The sequence below is a fragment of the Macaca fascicularis genome, chromosome 4 (genome assembly GCF_037993035.2).
Source record: "Macaca fascicularis isolate 582-1 chromosome 4, T2T-MFA8v1.1".
In the NCBI taxonomy this organism is placed as follows: Eukaryota; Metazoa; Chordata; class Mammalia; order Primates; family Cercopithecidae; genus Macaca; species Macaca fascicularis.
Genome location: NC_088378.1, coordinates 62,875,894 through 62,894,043, shown reverse-complemented (window position 1 = coordinate 62,894,043; position 18,150 = coordinate 62,875,894). Strand labels below are relative to the sequence as shown.

Here is an 18,150-nt window from a genome sequence, read left to right as displayed (position 1 = left end):
GACCAGGCTGGTCTTGAACTCCTGACCTCTTCATCCACCCTCCTCGGCTTCCCAAAGTGCTGGGATTACAGGCATGAGCCACGGCACCCGGCCCCAAAACTGTCTCTTGGGGTGTAAGTCCCAAAATTCCTGGGGAATACAGAGTAGCTTCCCAGAAAGATGGGGCAGACAGAGAGAGCAAAGCAGTGGTACTTGGAAAGAGAGACCACATGGGCCGTAAGAGAGGTGGAGAGGAGAGTTGCCTCAAGAATTACTTAATAGTCTCATAGCATTTAAGCTCTGGTACTCACCTATATTTATAATATATTCCCATTTTTATTAAGGTGGCCTGAGCAAATCTCTGCTCTTGGTAATCAAGGGTCTAATGACTATACTCAAGGGATAAAAATTAGCTGCATAAAACCCTACAGCCACTGAAGAGAGAGCAGTTGCTAACTAGAGGCTCTTAATAGAAGGATAAATGGAGAAAAGAGACAGGCTGGAAGTGCTAACACCTTAAAAGCTCCAAACAAATGCCAGAGACTCTCCCCAGCCAATTCATGAAGGCCTCATGAGACAATAACCATATTGAGATCAACAATCATTGAAGAGGAGTTTCCTAAGTTAATGAAATAAAAGTTCTAGCAATTACTTGTTTCTGTAGGAATTCCCTTCCCCATAATAATACATTTGGTCAAAAAGCTTTTGATTTTTTTGGAACTGCTATTTAAAATTTCAAGTACCTGGGTATAAATTAGAGGTACTAAAGATTTAGCTCACATCGACAGTTTCAAACAGATAATTAACATATATTCCTTTTAAATTATTATTTTCTGGAAGGCAGTAAATATGCACTTGTAAAACCTTTGTGAAATGTACAAAGAAATATTTAATCAATGCTTTGCATGGTAACTGTGGTGGTAGATGAGGATAACAATGAGAGTGTAGATAATTATGAAGAAGAGCATAATTTCTGTCTTTTAAGTGGAGAACCAATTTGGCTCTCTCAACTAGAGCTATTGCCTAATCTGTCAAATCAAGAGCCAGAATGACAAGGGGATGAATATTTTATTAAGGGTGTCATAGATGTGTGCTAATCTAAAAATGCTCTTAGTAATAGATTTTTGGAATTCACAGAACTTAGAGAAGTAATGCATTGTAAAAAGAGATCAAAAAGATCACACAAAATTAATTGTGTACAGATTTATAAATTATATAGTAAGGTCATGTGCTTCAATTACATTGGTAACATTAATTACACATAATTGCATTTCTAGTTCATGTGCTTATGTAATTTTACTAAAGCTTTACTATAGTGGAACAAGTTTCAGCACATGGAAATAATTTAAAAGTAAATCTCTAATAATATTACATAATAAAAAATTTAAAAATGCTCTTGCATTTTGATACCACTCCATCCACTTCCAAACAGTAAACATGTTCAACCAATTTTCTAATCTACAAATCTGGTACGTTTTTCCTAAAACCAACCAGAAATGGTGTTTTTAATTGTACGTAAGTCATGCATCAGGATGAAAACTATATTGGTTTTTCTGACTTAGTTCCTAAAATCATCTTTGCACAAAAATTATTAGCTCTTCTCCCAAATATGAATATGACAAAATATACACATGAATACAAGTATCCAGACATGACATATAACCTCATTATCTTGTGTTTTCAATTAAAAAATTTGTATCCCCTTTTATATAACTTGAATCCTTCTGGCCAGGTTTGAATTTGAATTCCTTCAGACTTGGGACCTGTAAAACTCTGTGACCCCATGAACCTCGATCATCACAGTCTCTGTTGTAAGTGGACTCACCACCATCAGCTGTGTGGCCTTGGGCAGCTCTCTGTATCTATGTCTCAGTTTCCTATCTATGTTATAAAATGATGGGTTCAGTAGATCAGGAGTTCTCAAATAATGCTCCATAAGGCCTTGGTGTGTCTGTTGAACACTCCCTGGGGACCACTGGGTCGGGTGGGGGCAGTGGGGCAGTAGTTGCTTGGGCTCTGGACTTTCTGAGGTACCTGCTCAAATGGAGAAGCTTTACTCATGACTACTGGATTTATTGGACTTCTATATGAACTTTCATTTGACGAAAGAGCTAGAAGGCCAAAAAGAGGTTTGTAAACCACTAGTCTAGATAAAAGTTCAGACTCCTGCTTTGTCCTAGAATTAAATTATTCAACTTTGAGTTGAAGTAATATAAAACACCTGAATGAGTCTAGCATGAAATAATGTTCAACTAACACTTATTGGATGAATGGAGTTCCTGCCCTTAAGGGATTTATAGTCAAATGGAAAACCTTCCTCATCCTAGAAAATCCTATAGTTAAAATACTACTTCTTTTATCCTGTGGCCATTATACTTTTAATTGTTTCTTAATATTTTAATTTTGTATGTAGCAATTTTGTATGTCTAGGGATTCTAGGAAGATGGCAGAGGAGAAGGCACCAGGAATTTCTCTCCCCATCTAAGCAAGCATTGTAATGGCAGAATCTGTCTGATGTAACATTTTGGAACTCAGGAATCTATAGAAGGTTGCAAATTCCAGGGGTAGGCTTAGGCAGTAAATTGCATTTAATGTTGGTCAGTTTTAGCTCTTAGCAGGTAGCAGCAGTACTCATCCTCCACCCCAGCTACATGACAGGCACCTGTTCATGAGTTCCTGGAGTTCCTGGAGTGACTTGTAGGCAGCTTGTAGGCACTGGGGTGGGCAAAAAGGATCCTGTCCTCCAAACATCAGGGATCTGTGTTTGGATCACTGATTGCTTCTTCTGATCACAGACATACGGACAAAGAGGCTAATGGCCATTGTGTTTGCACCTCCACCCCATTTTTGCAAGCCCTTCCCCTCTAGCAGAAGTGATTTCCAGGAGATTTAAAAGGCTGGTGCCCTTTTCTGTCTCCCTTCATTTTCCTTTTTTCTCCCTTTTGGGTGCCAGACGTTGAAGACTATAACATTTGAAAACAACTGCATATATGGGGAGCATTAGAAAGTGACTGCACATAACCAGGAAAAGACCCAGGTTCAGAAAAGGCCTGCAAAGACCTAAAGTTTACAACTGACACTAATCTTTGGCACAGTGACAGCCTAAAACATCAGAAACACAAACAATAAAATATAAACACAAAAAACAGAAAATCCTGGGAAAGGGGGAGAACCCGAGTTCCAGAGTTAGCATATTATTAGATTCAGATGCCTGGTTTTCAACAAAAAATTGCAAAGCATACAAAGAAGCAGGAAAATATGGCTTATTCAAAGGAAAAAAGAATTAACAGAAACTGTCTCTGAAAAAGACCTGATGGCATAGCAACTTGACAAAGACTTTAAAATAACCATCTTAAAGATGTTCAACAAACTACAAGATGTAGAGAATGCCAAGAATAAGATGTATGAACAAAATGGCAACCCCAACAAATAGAAAACACAAAGAGAAACCAAAAAGAAATTCTGGAGCAGAAAATACAATAACCAAAATGAAAAACTCAGTAGAGGAATTCAAATGTAGATTTGAGCAGGCAGAAGAAAGAACCAGCAAACTTGAAGATAGGATAATAGAAATCAAGTCTGAGGAACAGCGAAAAAAAAAAAAAAGTGAAGAAAATTGCACAGAGCCTAAAGGATCTGTGGGATACCATCTAATGGACCAATATACACATTGTGGAAGTCTCAGAAGAAAAGAGAGCCAGAAAGGGACAGAGAGAATGTCTGTAGAGATAATGGCTAGAAACATCCCAAATTTGATGAAAGACATAAATGTAAACTTTCAAGAAGCTCAAAGAACTCTAAGTAAGTTAAACTCAGAGACCCACAGTGAGGAACATTATAATCAAACTTTCAAAAGCCAAACACAAAGAGAGAAAGCAGTAAGAGAGAAGCAACTCATCATATACAAAGGATCCATGATAAGATTATCCACAGATAATCATTGGGAACTTTAGAGGCAGATGACAGTGGGCCAATATATTCAAGGTGCTAGAAAAAAACCCAAACGAATTGTCAATCAAGAATCCTACATCTGGCAAAACTGTCTTCCAAAAGTGAGAAAGAAATTAAGACATTCCCAGATAAATGCGGAGGAAGTTTGTTATCACTAGATTTGCCCTCCAAGATCAAGGGAGTCCTGGAGGTTGAAATGGAAAGACACCAGATAATCACGTGAAGCTATGTGAAGAAATAAAGCTATAAATACAGGTAAATATATTGGCAATTACAAAAGCTAGCATTATTGTAATAATGATTTGTAACTGCATTTCTTGTTTTCTACATGATTTAAGAGACTAAAACATTAAAAGGAACAATTATTAGTCTAAAAGCTATTATTATTGTAAACTGATTTGTAAATTCACATTTTGTTTTTCATATGATTTAGGAGGTTAATGCATTCTGAAGAATTATTAGTTTATGTTTTGGACACACAATATGTGTCACACAAAATTATACAAAGATGTAATTTTGTGACACCAAAACACAAAAGAGGTGGGAATGGAGCTGTTAAAGGAGGAAAGTTTTTGTATGTTATTGAACTTAAGCATGTTAAGTATGTTATTGAATTTAAGGTATAAATTCAAGTTAGAGTGTTACAACTTTAGGATGTTAAATATAATCCCCATGTTAACCACAAAGAAAATAGCTATAGAATACATATAAGATGAAATGAGAAGGGAATTTAAATAATTCACTGTAAAAGATCAACTAAACACAAAAGAAGACAGCAATTCAGGAAGTGAGGGACCACAAAAAAGTGTAAGACATATAGAAAACAAATAGCAAAATGACAGAAGTAAGTAAGTTGCTCCTTATCAGTCATTACTTTAAATGTAAATGAGTTCAATTCTCCAATCAAAAGTCAAAGATCAGCAGAATGTATTAAAAAACAAAATTCAACTGTGTACTGTCTATAAGACACTTACTTTACATCTAAAGACACAAATAGATTGAAAGTGGAAGGGTGAAAAAGATATTCCATGCAAACAGTGTCCAAAAAGGAGCAGGAGTAGCTGTACTAATGTCAGACAAAATAAACTTTAAATCAAAAATGTTTGCAAGAAACAAGGACATTATTTATTAATAAAAGGTTCACTTCAGTAAGAAGACATAATAATTATAAATATTAATATTTACACACCTAATGACCGACCATCGTATATGAAGCAAAACTTCACAGAAACAGAGAAATAGTTGTATGATACCAGTTGGAGACATTAATACCCCACTCTCAAAAATGGACAGACCAAGACAGAAGCTAAATACGGAAACCAAGCACTTAAACAACACAATAAATTGACTAGATCTAACAGACATACAGAACATTGTATACCCAACAATAGTATACGTATTCTTCTCAAGTGCACATAGGACATTTTCCAGGATAGACCATACGTTAGGCCACAAATTAAGTCTCAATAGATTTAATAAGACAGTTATATAAAATATCTTCACTGACCACAATGACAAGAGAGTTTGGAGAATGTAGTTTGCAGAATTCCAGTTTCCGTGGTACAGAGAGCTGGGTGTGGAGCTGAGAGACAAAGGTCACTAAGGGACTTTTAGTGTGCTGCTCCTGGAAACTCCCAGCTTTGGAATCTATAGTGCTAAATATATTAGAGGGTTTTTTTTTTTTTCCACAAAACAATAATGATTGACTAAAAGGCATAAATGTATCAAAGACTTTTTTTTGAAATATCGAAGATATTTCACACCCTGCTAAAGGCATGCTAATCAAATTTATCCCTGACCCTAAACAGAGGATAGGAGGCAACTACATAAAGTTCATCAGAATTGATATTCAAAATTATCTCAGTGGAAGAACTACGATTCACAAATCACCACGATAAAACCTAACAAGAATAGATAAATGCGGGGTTTTCATTTGGGTTAAAAGAATCTTGTCTATTCACCCGTTTTACATAAAGAAAACGTATGAACTATAAATATGATACGGACCATATGATGGGGCTCCTAGAAAAATTAACTGCAACTGTCAGCTGTACTAATAAGAACATACTTTCTATATCTAGGATGGTCATGCCACTACTGTACTCAATTTTACTTGTAATACTAGTAATTCCTTTGCAACCGTGAGATCTCTGCATACAAAGTTCAAATTTATAGAGGCCTACCTTAGCATATCATTTGGACAAGTGGAGGAATTTGTAGTATGTAGATATGTGAAAAATACTACTTCACTTGTAGTTTTCCATCAGAGTATTGGTAAAGATAACAGGAAGATCAAAACATTCCTTTGTGTTCCAGACAAGTGATTTCATACTCCATCAGATCCAAAGCCCCTTTTTATAACTAGCTTATAATAATCTTTTCTCTGCCATGAAAACTATTGATAAGGTAACTTAAACACAAATTGTTATACAATTAAATATGATGTCATACATAATATGAAAGAAAAATAAAAGGTATTTCAGTGTAGAAATTCTCTGTTGCTATATAAGAAAATGTTATCAAGTATTAATAGTTAGATGCCTGCTCCTTGTTACAATGAATAATTTCAGATTTGTAATAAGTAAGAGCAATATTCTACTAAATATTTCCTACACTCTGTCCTTATATTTGAAATTTAAAAATAAGGGTTAAATAAGTATATTTCTCTTATGACCCAGAATATAATTTATCTTCATGAATGTTCTATAGTTGGGTGGAGTGTTCCATAAATGATGGTCAACTTTTCTTATAGTGTTGTTCAAATCTATTTTCTTATTGACTTTCTATTTGTATCAATTACTGATAGAGGAGTGTTGAAATTGCAAAATATTTTACTTCTCCTTTTGGTTCTATCAAGCTTTTATGTCCCTGGTACATAAACATTTAAGATTATTATGTCTTTTAGTAGGTGCATAAACATCTAAGATTGTTATGTCTTCTTGATGAATTGACATCTTTACCATTAAGAAATTCCTGATTTTGGATGGGCGCAGTGGATCAGGCCTGTAATCCCAGCACTTTGGGAGGCTGAGGCGGGTGGATCACCTGAGGTTGGGGGGGAGTTGGAGACCAGCCTGACCAACAAGGAGAAACTCCATCTCTACTAAAAAAATACAAAAATTAGCTGGGCGTGGTGCCATGTACCTGTAATCCCAGCTACTCGGGAGGCTGAGGCAGGAGAATAGCTTGAACCCTGGAGGCGGAGCTTGCAGTGAGCCAAGATCGTGCCACTACACTCCAGCCAGGGCGACAGAGTAAGACTCTGCCTCAAAAAAAAAAAAAAAAAAGAAATGCCTGATTTTTACTTTTAGGAATATTTCTTGTTCTGAAATTTACTTTATATGATATTAATATAGCTCCTTCAACTTTGTTTTGTTTTGTGTATTCATTGTATGTCTTTTTCCATCATTTTATTTTTAATCTTTCTGTTTCTTTATATTTAAAATGTTTTTCTCACAGACAACACAGTAGTTAGGCCTTGCTTTTTTATCTGATAATCTCCATCCTTTAATTGGAGTGTCTTTATTTTATTTTTTAGTTGTTGCTCTAAGGTTTATAATACACATCTAACTCATAGTTTACCTTCAAATTATATACATATAGTATAAGCACCTTACAATAGTATGTCTTCATTTTCTTCCTTCTGTCCTTGTGCTGCTGTTTCTTACATGTTATTGTCATACATTATGCTGTTTTGTCATACATGTCTCCACAATACATACTATTATTGCTGCTTTAAATAATCTGTATCTTTTAAGGGGATTAAATTTGGAAGAAAAAGTATTTTACATGTTCCTACACACTCATCATTTCCACACTCTTCACTCCCTGGTGTAGATGCAAATTTCCATTTATATTATTTTCCTTCTGTCTGAAAGACATTTTTTCATGTAGCTTGTAGTGCATTCTTCCGGTGATGAATTCTTTCAGCTTTTGTGTATCTAAATAAGACTCTTTTATTTTCACTTTCATAAGCTATTTTATCCGGGTATAGAATTCAAAGCTTTTTTTTTTTTTTTTTTTTTTTTAGTAGTAGTTTAAAGATGTTGCTTCATTGCCTTCTGGCTTGCAAAATTTCTGATGAGAAGTCTGCTGTCATTTTTATCTTTGTTCCTCTTTGTGTAACGTGTCCCATCATCCCTCTCCTGGAAATTTTAAGATTTTTTTCTTTATGACTGATTTTATGATCTTTCTTAGTTTGAATTTCTCTATGTTTATTTTTCTTGAAGTTGCTTGAGCATCTGAATCTGAGAGTTTAGAGCTTTCATCAAATTTTGACAATTTCAGCCATGATTTCTTTAAAGGTTTTTTCTGTCCTTCTTACCCATTCTATTTGCTATTCCAGTTTTACATGGTTTAGACCACTTACCTTCTGCTCTTCCTCCATACATCACTGATGCTCTGTTAATTTTTTCTAGTCTTTTTCTCTTTGTGCTTTATTTTGTTGAGATACTATTGCTATGTCATCAAGAATACTGATCTTCTCTTCTTTTTTTTTTTTTTTTTTTTTTTTGAGACGGAGTCTCACTCTGTCGCCCAGGCTGGAGTGCAGTGGCATGATCTCGGCTCGCTGCAAGCTCCGCCTCCCGGGTTCACGCCATTCTCCTGCCTCAGCCTCCCAAGTAGCTGGGACTACAGGCGCCCGCCACCTCGTCTGGCTAGTTTTTGTATTTTTTAGTAGAGACGGGGTTTCACCGTGTTAGCCAAGATGGTCTCGATCTCCTGACCTCACGATCCGCCCGTCTCGGCCTCCCGAAGTGCTGGGATTACAGGCTTGAGCCACCGCGCCCGGCCCCTGATCTTCTCTTCTACAGTGTGTAAATTGCTATCTATCCTATCTACTGATTTTTCTTCCCTATGATATATCATATTTATTAGTATTTAGTCAAAGATTTGAGAGAACCCTTTGCAAATCTTGAGAGTGTGCTTTCTCCCTCTTTCTCTCTGTGTAGCTTTCTCCTTTCCAGTACTTTGTCCCACAAATCTAGTCACCTTGCCTTCCTTAACTTTGATCTCTGTTTCCTTAACTCAGTGAGACTGTTGGCTGCATGCTGTGGCTTGAAAACTGCCTCCAGGCAGGAAGCTAGGGCAATCATAGCATTCAGTTCAATTGGTTCTCTTCTTTCAGGGTTCACGGTCCAGCATTACCAGTTGTTTAATGTCTGAAAACTGTTGTTTCATATATTTTATCTCATTTTCAATTTGTGCACGGAAGAAGGATAATTCCTGTAGCCATTAATCTTTCATGAATGGAAGTGGAAGTCTAAATAAGTAAATTTGAAAGTTAATATGTTATCATCGTAAATGCAATAGTTACAAAAACTGAGACAGCTGCTCTTTCATTGGTGCCTCCAATACCATAAGCATTTGTTGATGGTGATTTTCTTCAATAGTCCATTACTTTTGGTAAATTTCCAAACAAAACAAGTCTCAATCTTTCCTCAATTTACATGGTATTTGCATTCCTGGAAATTTCATATATATTAACATGAAGCAAAAATGCTTTGTGTTCATATGTAAAACGGAGTTAAGTTCTGGGCTCAGATAATATAAACAGGTTTTTCCTTACAGAAAAGTCACATAGAATGTGGAACCATAACCCCTTGGGTAAGACTGTGATATGGGATCCTTGACCCTTATTGAAAGCTACCACCTACATAATTCGTACCTTTCACATGTAACATATTTTATCTGTTGTATGCATAACCATGGAGTAGTCTTGAGGCCTACATGCTCTTGGAAAAGCAATAAATAAGGTATGTCTTCATTACAACTTTCATCATCAGGGAAAGGGGGAAGATACATGATGTTTTGCCAAGATAATTACTGTATTTTATAATAAGGGAATCTATTTTTAGTTAAGATTTAAAAGAAGTACCTCTTTCTGCCAAAAGGCAATGTAAAATGTCCCCACTATTCATACAACAGATAGAAATATTTATTGAGTTCTGTTATGTGCTAGGCATTGAGGATTGATGAGTGACTCAGAGAAGAATCCCTGTCCTCATGGAGCCTACGTTTACTACGGTTTGTGGAGAAAAACTGGCAATCAAAGGAAATGCCCACACGTCCCTCACATTCTAAGAGTTGTAACATCACACATTTCTGTTAACTAGTAAAACAAGTTATGAGAATTTTAGAGAGTATAATACAAAAGCAAAAGCCTCTATCAAAATCTTTCAGGGTTCCACACTTAAGGACTTTGAGGAAATGCATAAACAAAGCTGCAGATGATTTATTTCGACTCTATTTTTTTTTTTTTTTTTTGAGATGGAGTCTCGATCTGTCGCCCAGGCTGGAGTGCAGTGGCCGGATCTCAGCTCACTGCAAGCTCCGCCTCCCAGGTTTACGCCATTCTCCTGCCTCAGCCTCCCGAGTAGCTGGGACTACAGGTGCCCGCCACCTCGCTCGGCTAGTTTTTTGTATTTTTTAGTAGAGACGGGGTTTCACCATGTTAGCCAGGATGCTCTCCATCTCCTGACCTCGGGATCCGCCCGTCTCGGCCTCCCAAAGTGCTGGGATTACAGGCTTGAGCCACCGCGCCTGGTCTATTTCAACTCTATTAATAGATTCGAAGACATTTTCAACTAATCCTGTTCAACCCACACTTCGTACTTTACTGAAACTGAGGAAAAAAGCCTCTCTCATACTTTTGCCTAGTAAGAGAACACAGTTACCCAGGATCACCTTGGCTTTTGAGACATTATTGTTTTGGCTGAGATCCCACTTTCAGACCTCATTTCCTTAGATTTGGCAACTTGAGTTCTGGACTGATGACCACTTGGTCTATTTGGACTGATTCTCTGAGCTACCTACTCTCTATGTGGTGATGTGGCTTCAGCCCAGAGCCACAGGTAGAATGCACTTTGTCCCACTCCCATCAGGCAGCTGCAATGCCAATGTGGGACTACATTTGTCAATTAAAGATCCACAACAATATGAAATGTGTAGCCACAAAAATAAAACTTGGTGTCAGGAGCCCAGGGTCCAAATCTCTGCTCCCAAATCTATTTCATGTGGATCCTGGTGTAAATCAATTAATTTTTTTCTTCTGAGTCTCAATGGCCTCACCCTTAAAATGAGGACAATAATAACCTTGTTCATCAGATTGCTATGAGGATTGTAACAAAACCATGTGTTCCAGAATGCTTTGCAAGCTACACAGCACCATAGTAACCTACACTGCTGTTGTGGTAAGTGATGAGGAGGAGGGTAAGTGGCTGGATGAAAGTACCCAAAGCCTGAAAAGTCTATAGACCACTGACCTGCACATCTGAATGCAATGTACGTTTTGCTGCTTTTCCTGATTAGACAACAACAAGCTTTTGCTCTTAATGCTATTTCCACTTTTTACTTTTCTATTGGATTTGTTGTCATTGATTCCAGTCTATCTAAACATAATTTAGTTTGGTGCCCAGGAGACAGTGAAAAAGCTGGTGCCCAGCTTTTTCTTCTTTGGTGTGGGAGCTTCTGCCTGGGGCTGACCTCCTTCTCCGGGTTAAGGTCCTGTGTAGCTGTCTTAAACTGACCGACCTGAAGTAGACCCAGACACACCTGTAAACTACTTACCTTGCATGGGTGGTGCCAGGCCTGGGGCTAAGAGGGCATGCCTGCTCCTGTAATCTGTAAGGCCTAGTAAAACATGATTAAGGCTCTGCTTGCAGTGTGGGAGTCAACAATGCCATTATAGCCTTCATTGGCAGATGGTGGGCAAGAGTTCCTGCACTAATAAGAATTTCTTGCTGGATCATCAAAATGCATTATCTTTTTGGGGTTTGGACCTTGTAGAACCTTATTCCTATGTTTGAGGCTTCAGCATCTGTGTCTCATGGTCAGTCTGACCTCTCTCTAAACAAGAGATCTGGAAAGAAACACTTTTCCAGGAAATCATCCACAGGCAGTTGACTGACCTTCTGCCATACCCCTTTCATTCCACCCCCAGCAGTTTCTCATGGATACTAAATATGTGCCTTGGGATAATTGGACTAAACAGGTTTGTCCGATTATTTACAAGCTCCTTTCAGTTTACCTGTTTACTTGTTTCAATTTTGCATGGGCCATTTTAATATTTTTTTGTGGTTCAGACAAAAACCACATATATCACAGTGTTTTAGATTAGTTAGGATTCTCTATGATGTGATTAATATAATAATCCATTTTCGGCCTCTGTTGTGAATCAGATGCTTTATATACACGATCTGATTTCATCTTCATAATGCTCCAGAGTAGGCATTATTATCCCCCTTTTAAAGCTGAGGCTTAGAGGGCTAAACTCATCTGTTTAAAGCTATGTAGTTGATCATTATCAGAGCTGGAACTGGAGCCTACCTGGATTTCAGTCCAAGTCTATGCTGTTTCCACTATACCATACTGGCTCTTGACTCTTTACTTGCTCTTTAGCATGGCAGTGGAAATCAGCACTATTAATATATGAGTTTCAGGTTAAGTTCCCTTCAACTTTTCTGTGCAGGGATAGAGGATAGGGTACAAATAGTTCCCGTTTTTTTTGTTGTTGTTGTTGTTGTTTTAGACGAAGTTTCGCTCTTGTTGCCCAGGCTGGAGTGCAATGGAGCCATCTCGGCTCACTGCAACCTCTGCCCTTTGGGTTCAAACAATTCTCCTGCCTCAGCCTCCCAAGTAGCTGGGATTACAGGCATGTGCAACCACGCTCAGTTAATTTTGTATTTTTAGTAGAGACGGGGTTTCTCCATGTTGGTGAGGCTGGTCTCGAACTCCCAACCTCAGGTGATTCACCTGCCTTGGCCTCCCAAAGTGCTGGGATTACAGGTGTGAGCTACCATGCTCAGCATTTTTTTTTTTTTTTTTATCATGCCACATTATTTTTAATTACGTACAAAGATCTAACATGTCACCCAGGGACCATTTCACCCACTGCACTGTTTGGCCGCCGGTCTTTGTCTCTCTTTTCAGCAATGGTGAGGAGGGTACCCTTTCCTCAGGGAAGAGAAATCCATGGTTTGTTGCTCTTGTCAATAACAAAAATGTTGGAAAGTCGAGTGGCAAAGCTGTTGCCATTGGCATCTTTCACATGAACCACGTCAAAAGATCCAGGGTGCTTCTCTCTGTTGATGATCACACCAATTCTTCCCAGGTTAGCACCTCCAGTCACCATACACAGGTTACCAGTGTCGAACTTGATGAAATCAATACTCTTGCCAGTCTCCAAATCAATCTGAATGGTATCATTCACCTCGATGAGGGGTCAGGGTAGTGGATGGTGTGAGCCTCATGAGTCACAAGATGAGGAATTCCTTTTGTGCCCACAAAGATCATTCTCACTTTGCACAACTGGTACTTGGCCTCCTCAGGTGTAATACGATGTACAGCAAAGCAACCCTTGGTGTCATAGATCAGACGGAAATTCTCTCTTGTCTTGTCAATGCTGATGACATCCACGAATCCAGCAGGGTAGGTTGCATCAGTTCAGACCTTGCCATCGATCTTAATGAACCGCTGCATGCAAATCTTCTTTACTCCATCTCCTGTCAGGGCATACTTAAGTCTGTTCCTTAGGAAAATGATGAGGGGGAGACACTCTCTCAACTTGTGGGGACCGGTGGATGGACGAGGAGCAAACACACCAGTCAATTTATCCAGCATCCAATGCTTTGAAGCTGCTACCAGCTTCAGATGCTTCTTGGGACCACGAGCCATGGCTGCGTTAGGCAAGGAAAGAGGACCTCTGTCTTCTGGTGCGCATAGAAATTTCGTAGTTACAGTTTTTACAAATCAATATGCTTCTTGAAAACATGCCAGGAAGCAGATTGTCATGAAGCAGGCTGAGCATCCAGGGCTATGTCCAGTTATTGGTAGTGAGAAGTAAAGGAGAAAGCAATGAACAGTGTTGAATGGTAGACAGACACCAAGCATCGACCCTCTTCAGTCCCTCTCCTCATAGTAGACGTGTAATCATTAAGAAACACAAATTCAATTATGCCTTTACCACACTGTATACATTTGCTTTGATCTGTGTGATTGTTTATGAAGTTAATGACAGTTGCCCCAGTCGACTACGCTCTACAGGGCAGGGAGCATGTCTCTTTCACTTGCCACTGGATCTCTGTGCTTGACTGTGTCTGGCCCTGATCCTTTAACACAGCAGGGTTGTTCCTGACTTCAGATCTTTGTACAGAATTTTCCCTGGGTCTGGAAAGCAGTACTGCTGACCCCGCCACTGTCTGCCTACATGACCCTCTCACTCACTTCATGCAAGATTGTGCTCAAATGGCCCCTCATCCAAGCAGCCCTCACTGACTACTTTTTCTTTTTTTTTTTTTTTTTTTGAGACGGAGTCTCGCTCTGTCGCCCGGGCTGGAGTGCAGTGGCCGGATCTCAGCTCACTGCAAGCTCCGCCTCCCAGGTTTACGCCATTCTCCTGCCTCAGCCTCCCGAGTAGCTGGGACTACAGGTGCCCGCCACCTCGCCCGGCTAGTTTTTTGTATTTTTTAGTAGAGACGGGGTTTCACGGTGTTAGCCAGGATGGTCTCGATCTCCTGACCTCGTGATCCGCCCGTCTCGGCCTCCCAAAGTGCTGGGATTACAGGCTTGAGCCACCGCGCCCGGCCCACTGACTACTCTTTCTAAAATAAGATTCTTTCTCTGTCCCTACCCCACATTCATCACCTCCTAATCCTTTGCCTTTCTTATTTAAATATTTTTTCCTACCACAAATCACCTACCCACATTATATTATTATTAATTTTTAAGAATCTGTCTTCTACTAGAATATGAGTTCATTGAAGGCAGAGACTTTACTGCTGTGTCCTTAGTACCTACAATAGCGTCTGGATATAACACGTTTAGTAAATGTTTCATCTAATTGGTTAATACATAAATCCTTATTGAGTTAATGAACATCTCCTAAAATTCATCCCTCAGTTCTGTCCATAGCAGATGTTACGATGCCCTGAGCCACCCCCTCTCAGCCCGCCTCTGCTTCAGCTGTGGCTGTGGTGGACAATTTCAGTGCATGTCAATGTTGGTTCACCTCAAGTGCAGGCGGAGTCCCTGGCTTTTCTCCACCAGCTTTCTCAGATGATGCCCGGGAAGGTGCCTCGCCGCCTAGAAATGCAAGGAGTTACTGTCCTCAGGGGCAACACTCACCAGGAGGGACGGTGCAGGATCTCCACTTCAGAGGGGCAGGTGTGCACCATCTACAGAGGGGCTCAGAGTCCCCATCAGCATTGACCCGCAGGGATGAGGACAATAAGCTCTACCGGGTACCCTTCCTGACCTTTCCCTTCTTCCCCCACCACTCCACCTGCGCCATTGCTCTGGCTTCCTTGGATCATCTTTTAAAGTAACCGTCTACCTCCAAGTCCGCATGGAAAAAATCCAATCCAAGAGACTGTCCTTTCCAACACTATGATCAATAACACAGGTGTGAATAATCATGGCATATTTGTCAAATTTGTTTTAAAATATTAGCAGGAGAGTTTGTTTTTTTTTTCTTTCTTCTTTTTATATTTTCTTTCTTTTTTTTTTTTTTGAGACAGAGTCTCGCTCTGTCGCCCAGGCTGGAGTGCAGTGGCACGATCTTGGCTCACTGCAACCTCTGCCTCCAGGGTTCCAGCAATTCTCATGCCTCAGCCTCCTGAGTAGCTGGGATTACAGGCATGTGCCACCTTCCCTAGCTAACTTTTTTTTTTTTTTTTTTTGTATTTTTAGTAGAGATGAGGTTTCGCCAGGTTGGCCAGGATAGTCTCAATTTCCCGGCCTCAAGTGATCCGCTTACCTCAGCCTCCCAAAGTGCTGGGATTACAGGTGTGAGCCACCATGGTCACCGAGTTTATAGTTTAAAAAAAATTTTTTTTTTTTTACTTTTGTAGAGATGACAAAGTCTCACTATATTGACCAGGCTAGTCTCGAACTCCTGGCCTCAAACAATCCTTCTGCCTTGACTTCCCAAATTGCTGGGATAGCAGGCACGAGCTGCCCTACCCGGCAACGAGTTTATGTTGCTAATGGGGTTTATGGTTTACCAAGTGCTTTCACTCAGGTTGATTCATAGATTGCCTAACAGAATCACGATTCAAATAAGAATTGAAAATATCTGGAAAATGAGTTGAATTCAAGAAATAAAATCTAATAGGAAAAAGTGTAAAAGCCAAGCCTTAGGTTAAAAAAAAAAACAACCCACATACATAAAGGAAAGAAATAACCCAAACCTCACCCTGGTAGTTTTTCTTCATTAGGCAGCCTCAGCACTTTAACTCTTTTTTTTTTTTTTTTTTTTTTTGAGACGGAGTCTCGCTCTGTCGCCTGGGCTGGAGTGCAGTGGCCGAATCTCAGCTCACTGCAAGCTCCGCCTCCCAGGTTCACGCCATTCTCCTGCCTCAGCCTCCTGAGTGGCTGGGACTACAGGTGCCCGCCACCGCACCCGGCTAATTTTTTTTTTTGTATTTTTAAGTAGAGACGGGGTTTCACCGGGTTAGCCAGGATGGTCTCGATCTCCTGACCTCGTGATCCGCCCGTCTCGGCCTCCCAAAGTGCTGGGATTACAGGCTTCAGCCACCACACCCGGCCACTTTAACTCTTAAGTCTTGGCGGTTTCTACATCCCAAGTAACTCTTGAATCTTTACACAGCACTTGTTGCAGCAGGAAAGTCCAGCGTGGGTCCAGGCTGTCCAGAAAGCCACACTGTGGCAAACATGCACCAAACGACAGTTTTCCGAGGGAGTCCTAGATCAAGGGGGTGCCTGTGAATGCTCCACATGCAGCTGCCTGGGAAAATTAATCCCTGATTTGTAGCAAATGCCTGTTCCCATGGTGTAAACTTCTACGGTAGCTGATTTTAAGCTACCAACATGACAACACCAAATGTGGAGTTGGGAAGCAATACATACAATTGGCTCTCATGAACCTGTAAGGGCCAGCTCCAGCATTTTAAAAGTAGAGCGCGTCATTTTGCTTCTTTATCAAGTACCACCCCAGTTTATTAGGGAGTAAACTTTTGATCAACTAATTCAATGAATGACCAACAACATGCATACATGTAGAAATAGCTAATGAGGCCAGTCACGGTGGCACATGCCTGTAATCCCAGCACGTCAGGAGGCTGAGGCAGGCGGATAACAAGCTCAGGAGTTCAAGACCAGCATGGCCAACATAGCGAAACACCGTCTCTACTAAAAATACAAAAAATTAGTCAGGCGTGGCGGCGCACACCTGTAATCCAGCTACTCGGGAGGCTGAGGCAGGAGAATCACTTGAACCTAGGAGGTGGAGGTTGTAGTGAGCCGAGATTGCGCCACTGCACCCCAGCCTGGGTGACAGAGCAAGACTGTCACCCAGAAAAAGAAAAAAGAAATAGCTAATGAGCATGAGTTTGGGCAAAATTTGGTGAGTGAGCATGAGTTTCCCAAAGTTTGGTGGCAAACCTTCCGAAAGTTTGCCTGGTTTTAGGGACAGCCGTCTTTATAGTTTTTCTTTTGTCTAAAATCCATGGCCTCTGTGCGATACCCTAGATCTTTAAAAGTAGATTTACTAATTCTATATGTGAAGCTTGGGGTTATGCAAATGAAACAGAGAATTCTCACACAGGAATTCCAGGAAAATGAGACATGTTAATGGAAAGTTAATATTCCAATTCATTGGAACTTTCCATAGTACATATTCTTCAAAGGACCTGAGCTCACTTTTCGTAAGAGCACACAGCACTACAATGTCATTTAAGTATTGAAGGCTCTGTCCTAGCAACGAGTGTGCCTCTTGTCACTAATAGACACATTCTTTGGAACCTCTGGACACATTTTCACATGGACCACACCTCTGTGTGTTTTCTGCAAATGAGCACATGAGCATGTACCCGGGGATATGGCTGTGGCTGTCACTGTGAACACGTGTTCCTGGGCCTGCCCATGTTGGAGAGTTATCTCTGAGCACCCAGACATGCCATGCCCTGTAGTAAACTGCCTCACGGTGATGAAAACCCCAAAGACAGATGTTTCCTCCCGAACAGGGCATATCACAGAAAGTTCCACGAGAAACGTAAATAAGCAGATTTAAAAATAATGCTCAGTTTATGAAAGATTTCTCCAGAATATTACTGCCTCATTACTAAAACCAGAACGTGAAAGAAGGACAACTGTTGGAGCAAATGTTTTAATTTAGAAGTTTTCCTCATTTATCCCAGATTGAGAATGCAAGAGATATGTAAAACAACAAAAGCAGCTCGTTGTAAGACCACCCAGATATGA

The 18,150-nt window shown here is 39.9% G+C and overlaps 1 pseudogene; it reads right to left on the bottom strand.

Moving 5' to 3' along the window:
- Positions 1–12,850: 12,850 nt before the first annotated feature.
- LOC135970407 (small ribosomal subunit protein eS4, X isoform-like) lies at positions 12,851–13,628 on the bottom strand (annotated as a pseudogene).
- Between the last annotated feature and the right edge of the window lie 4,522 nt (positions 13,629–18,150).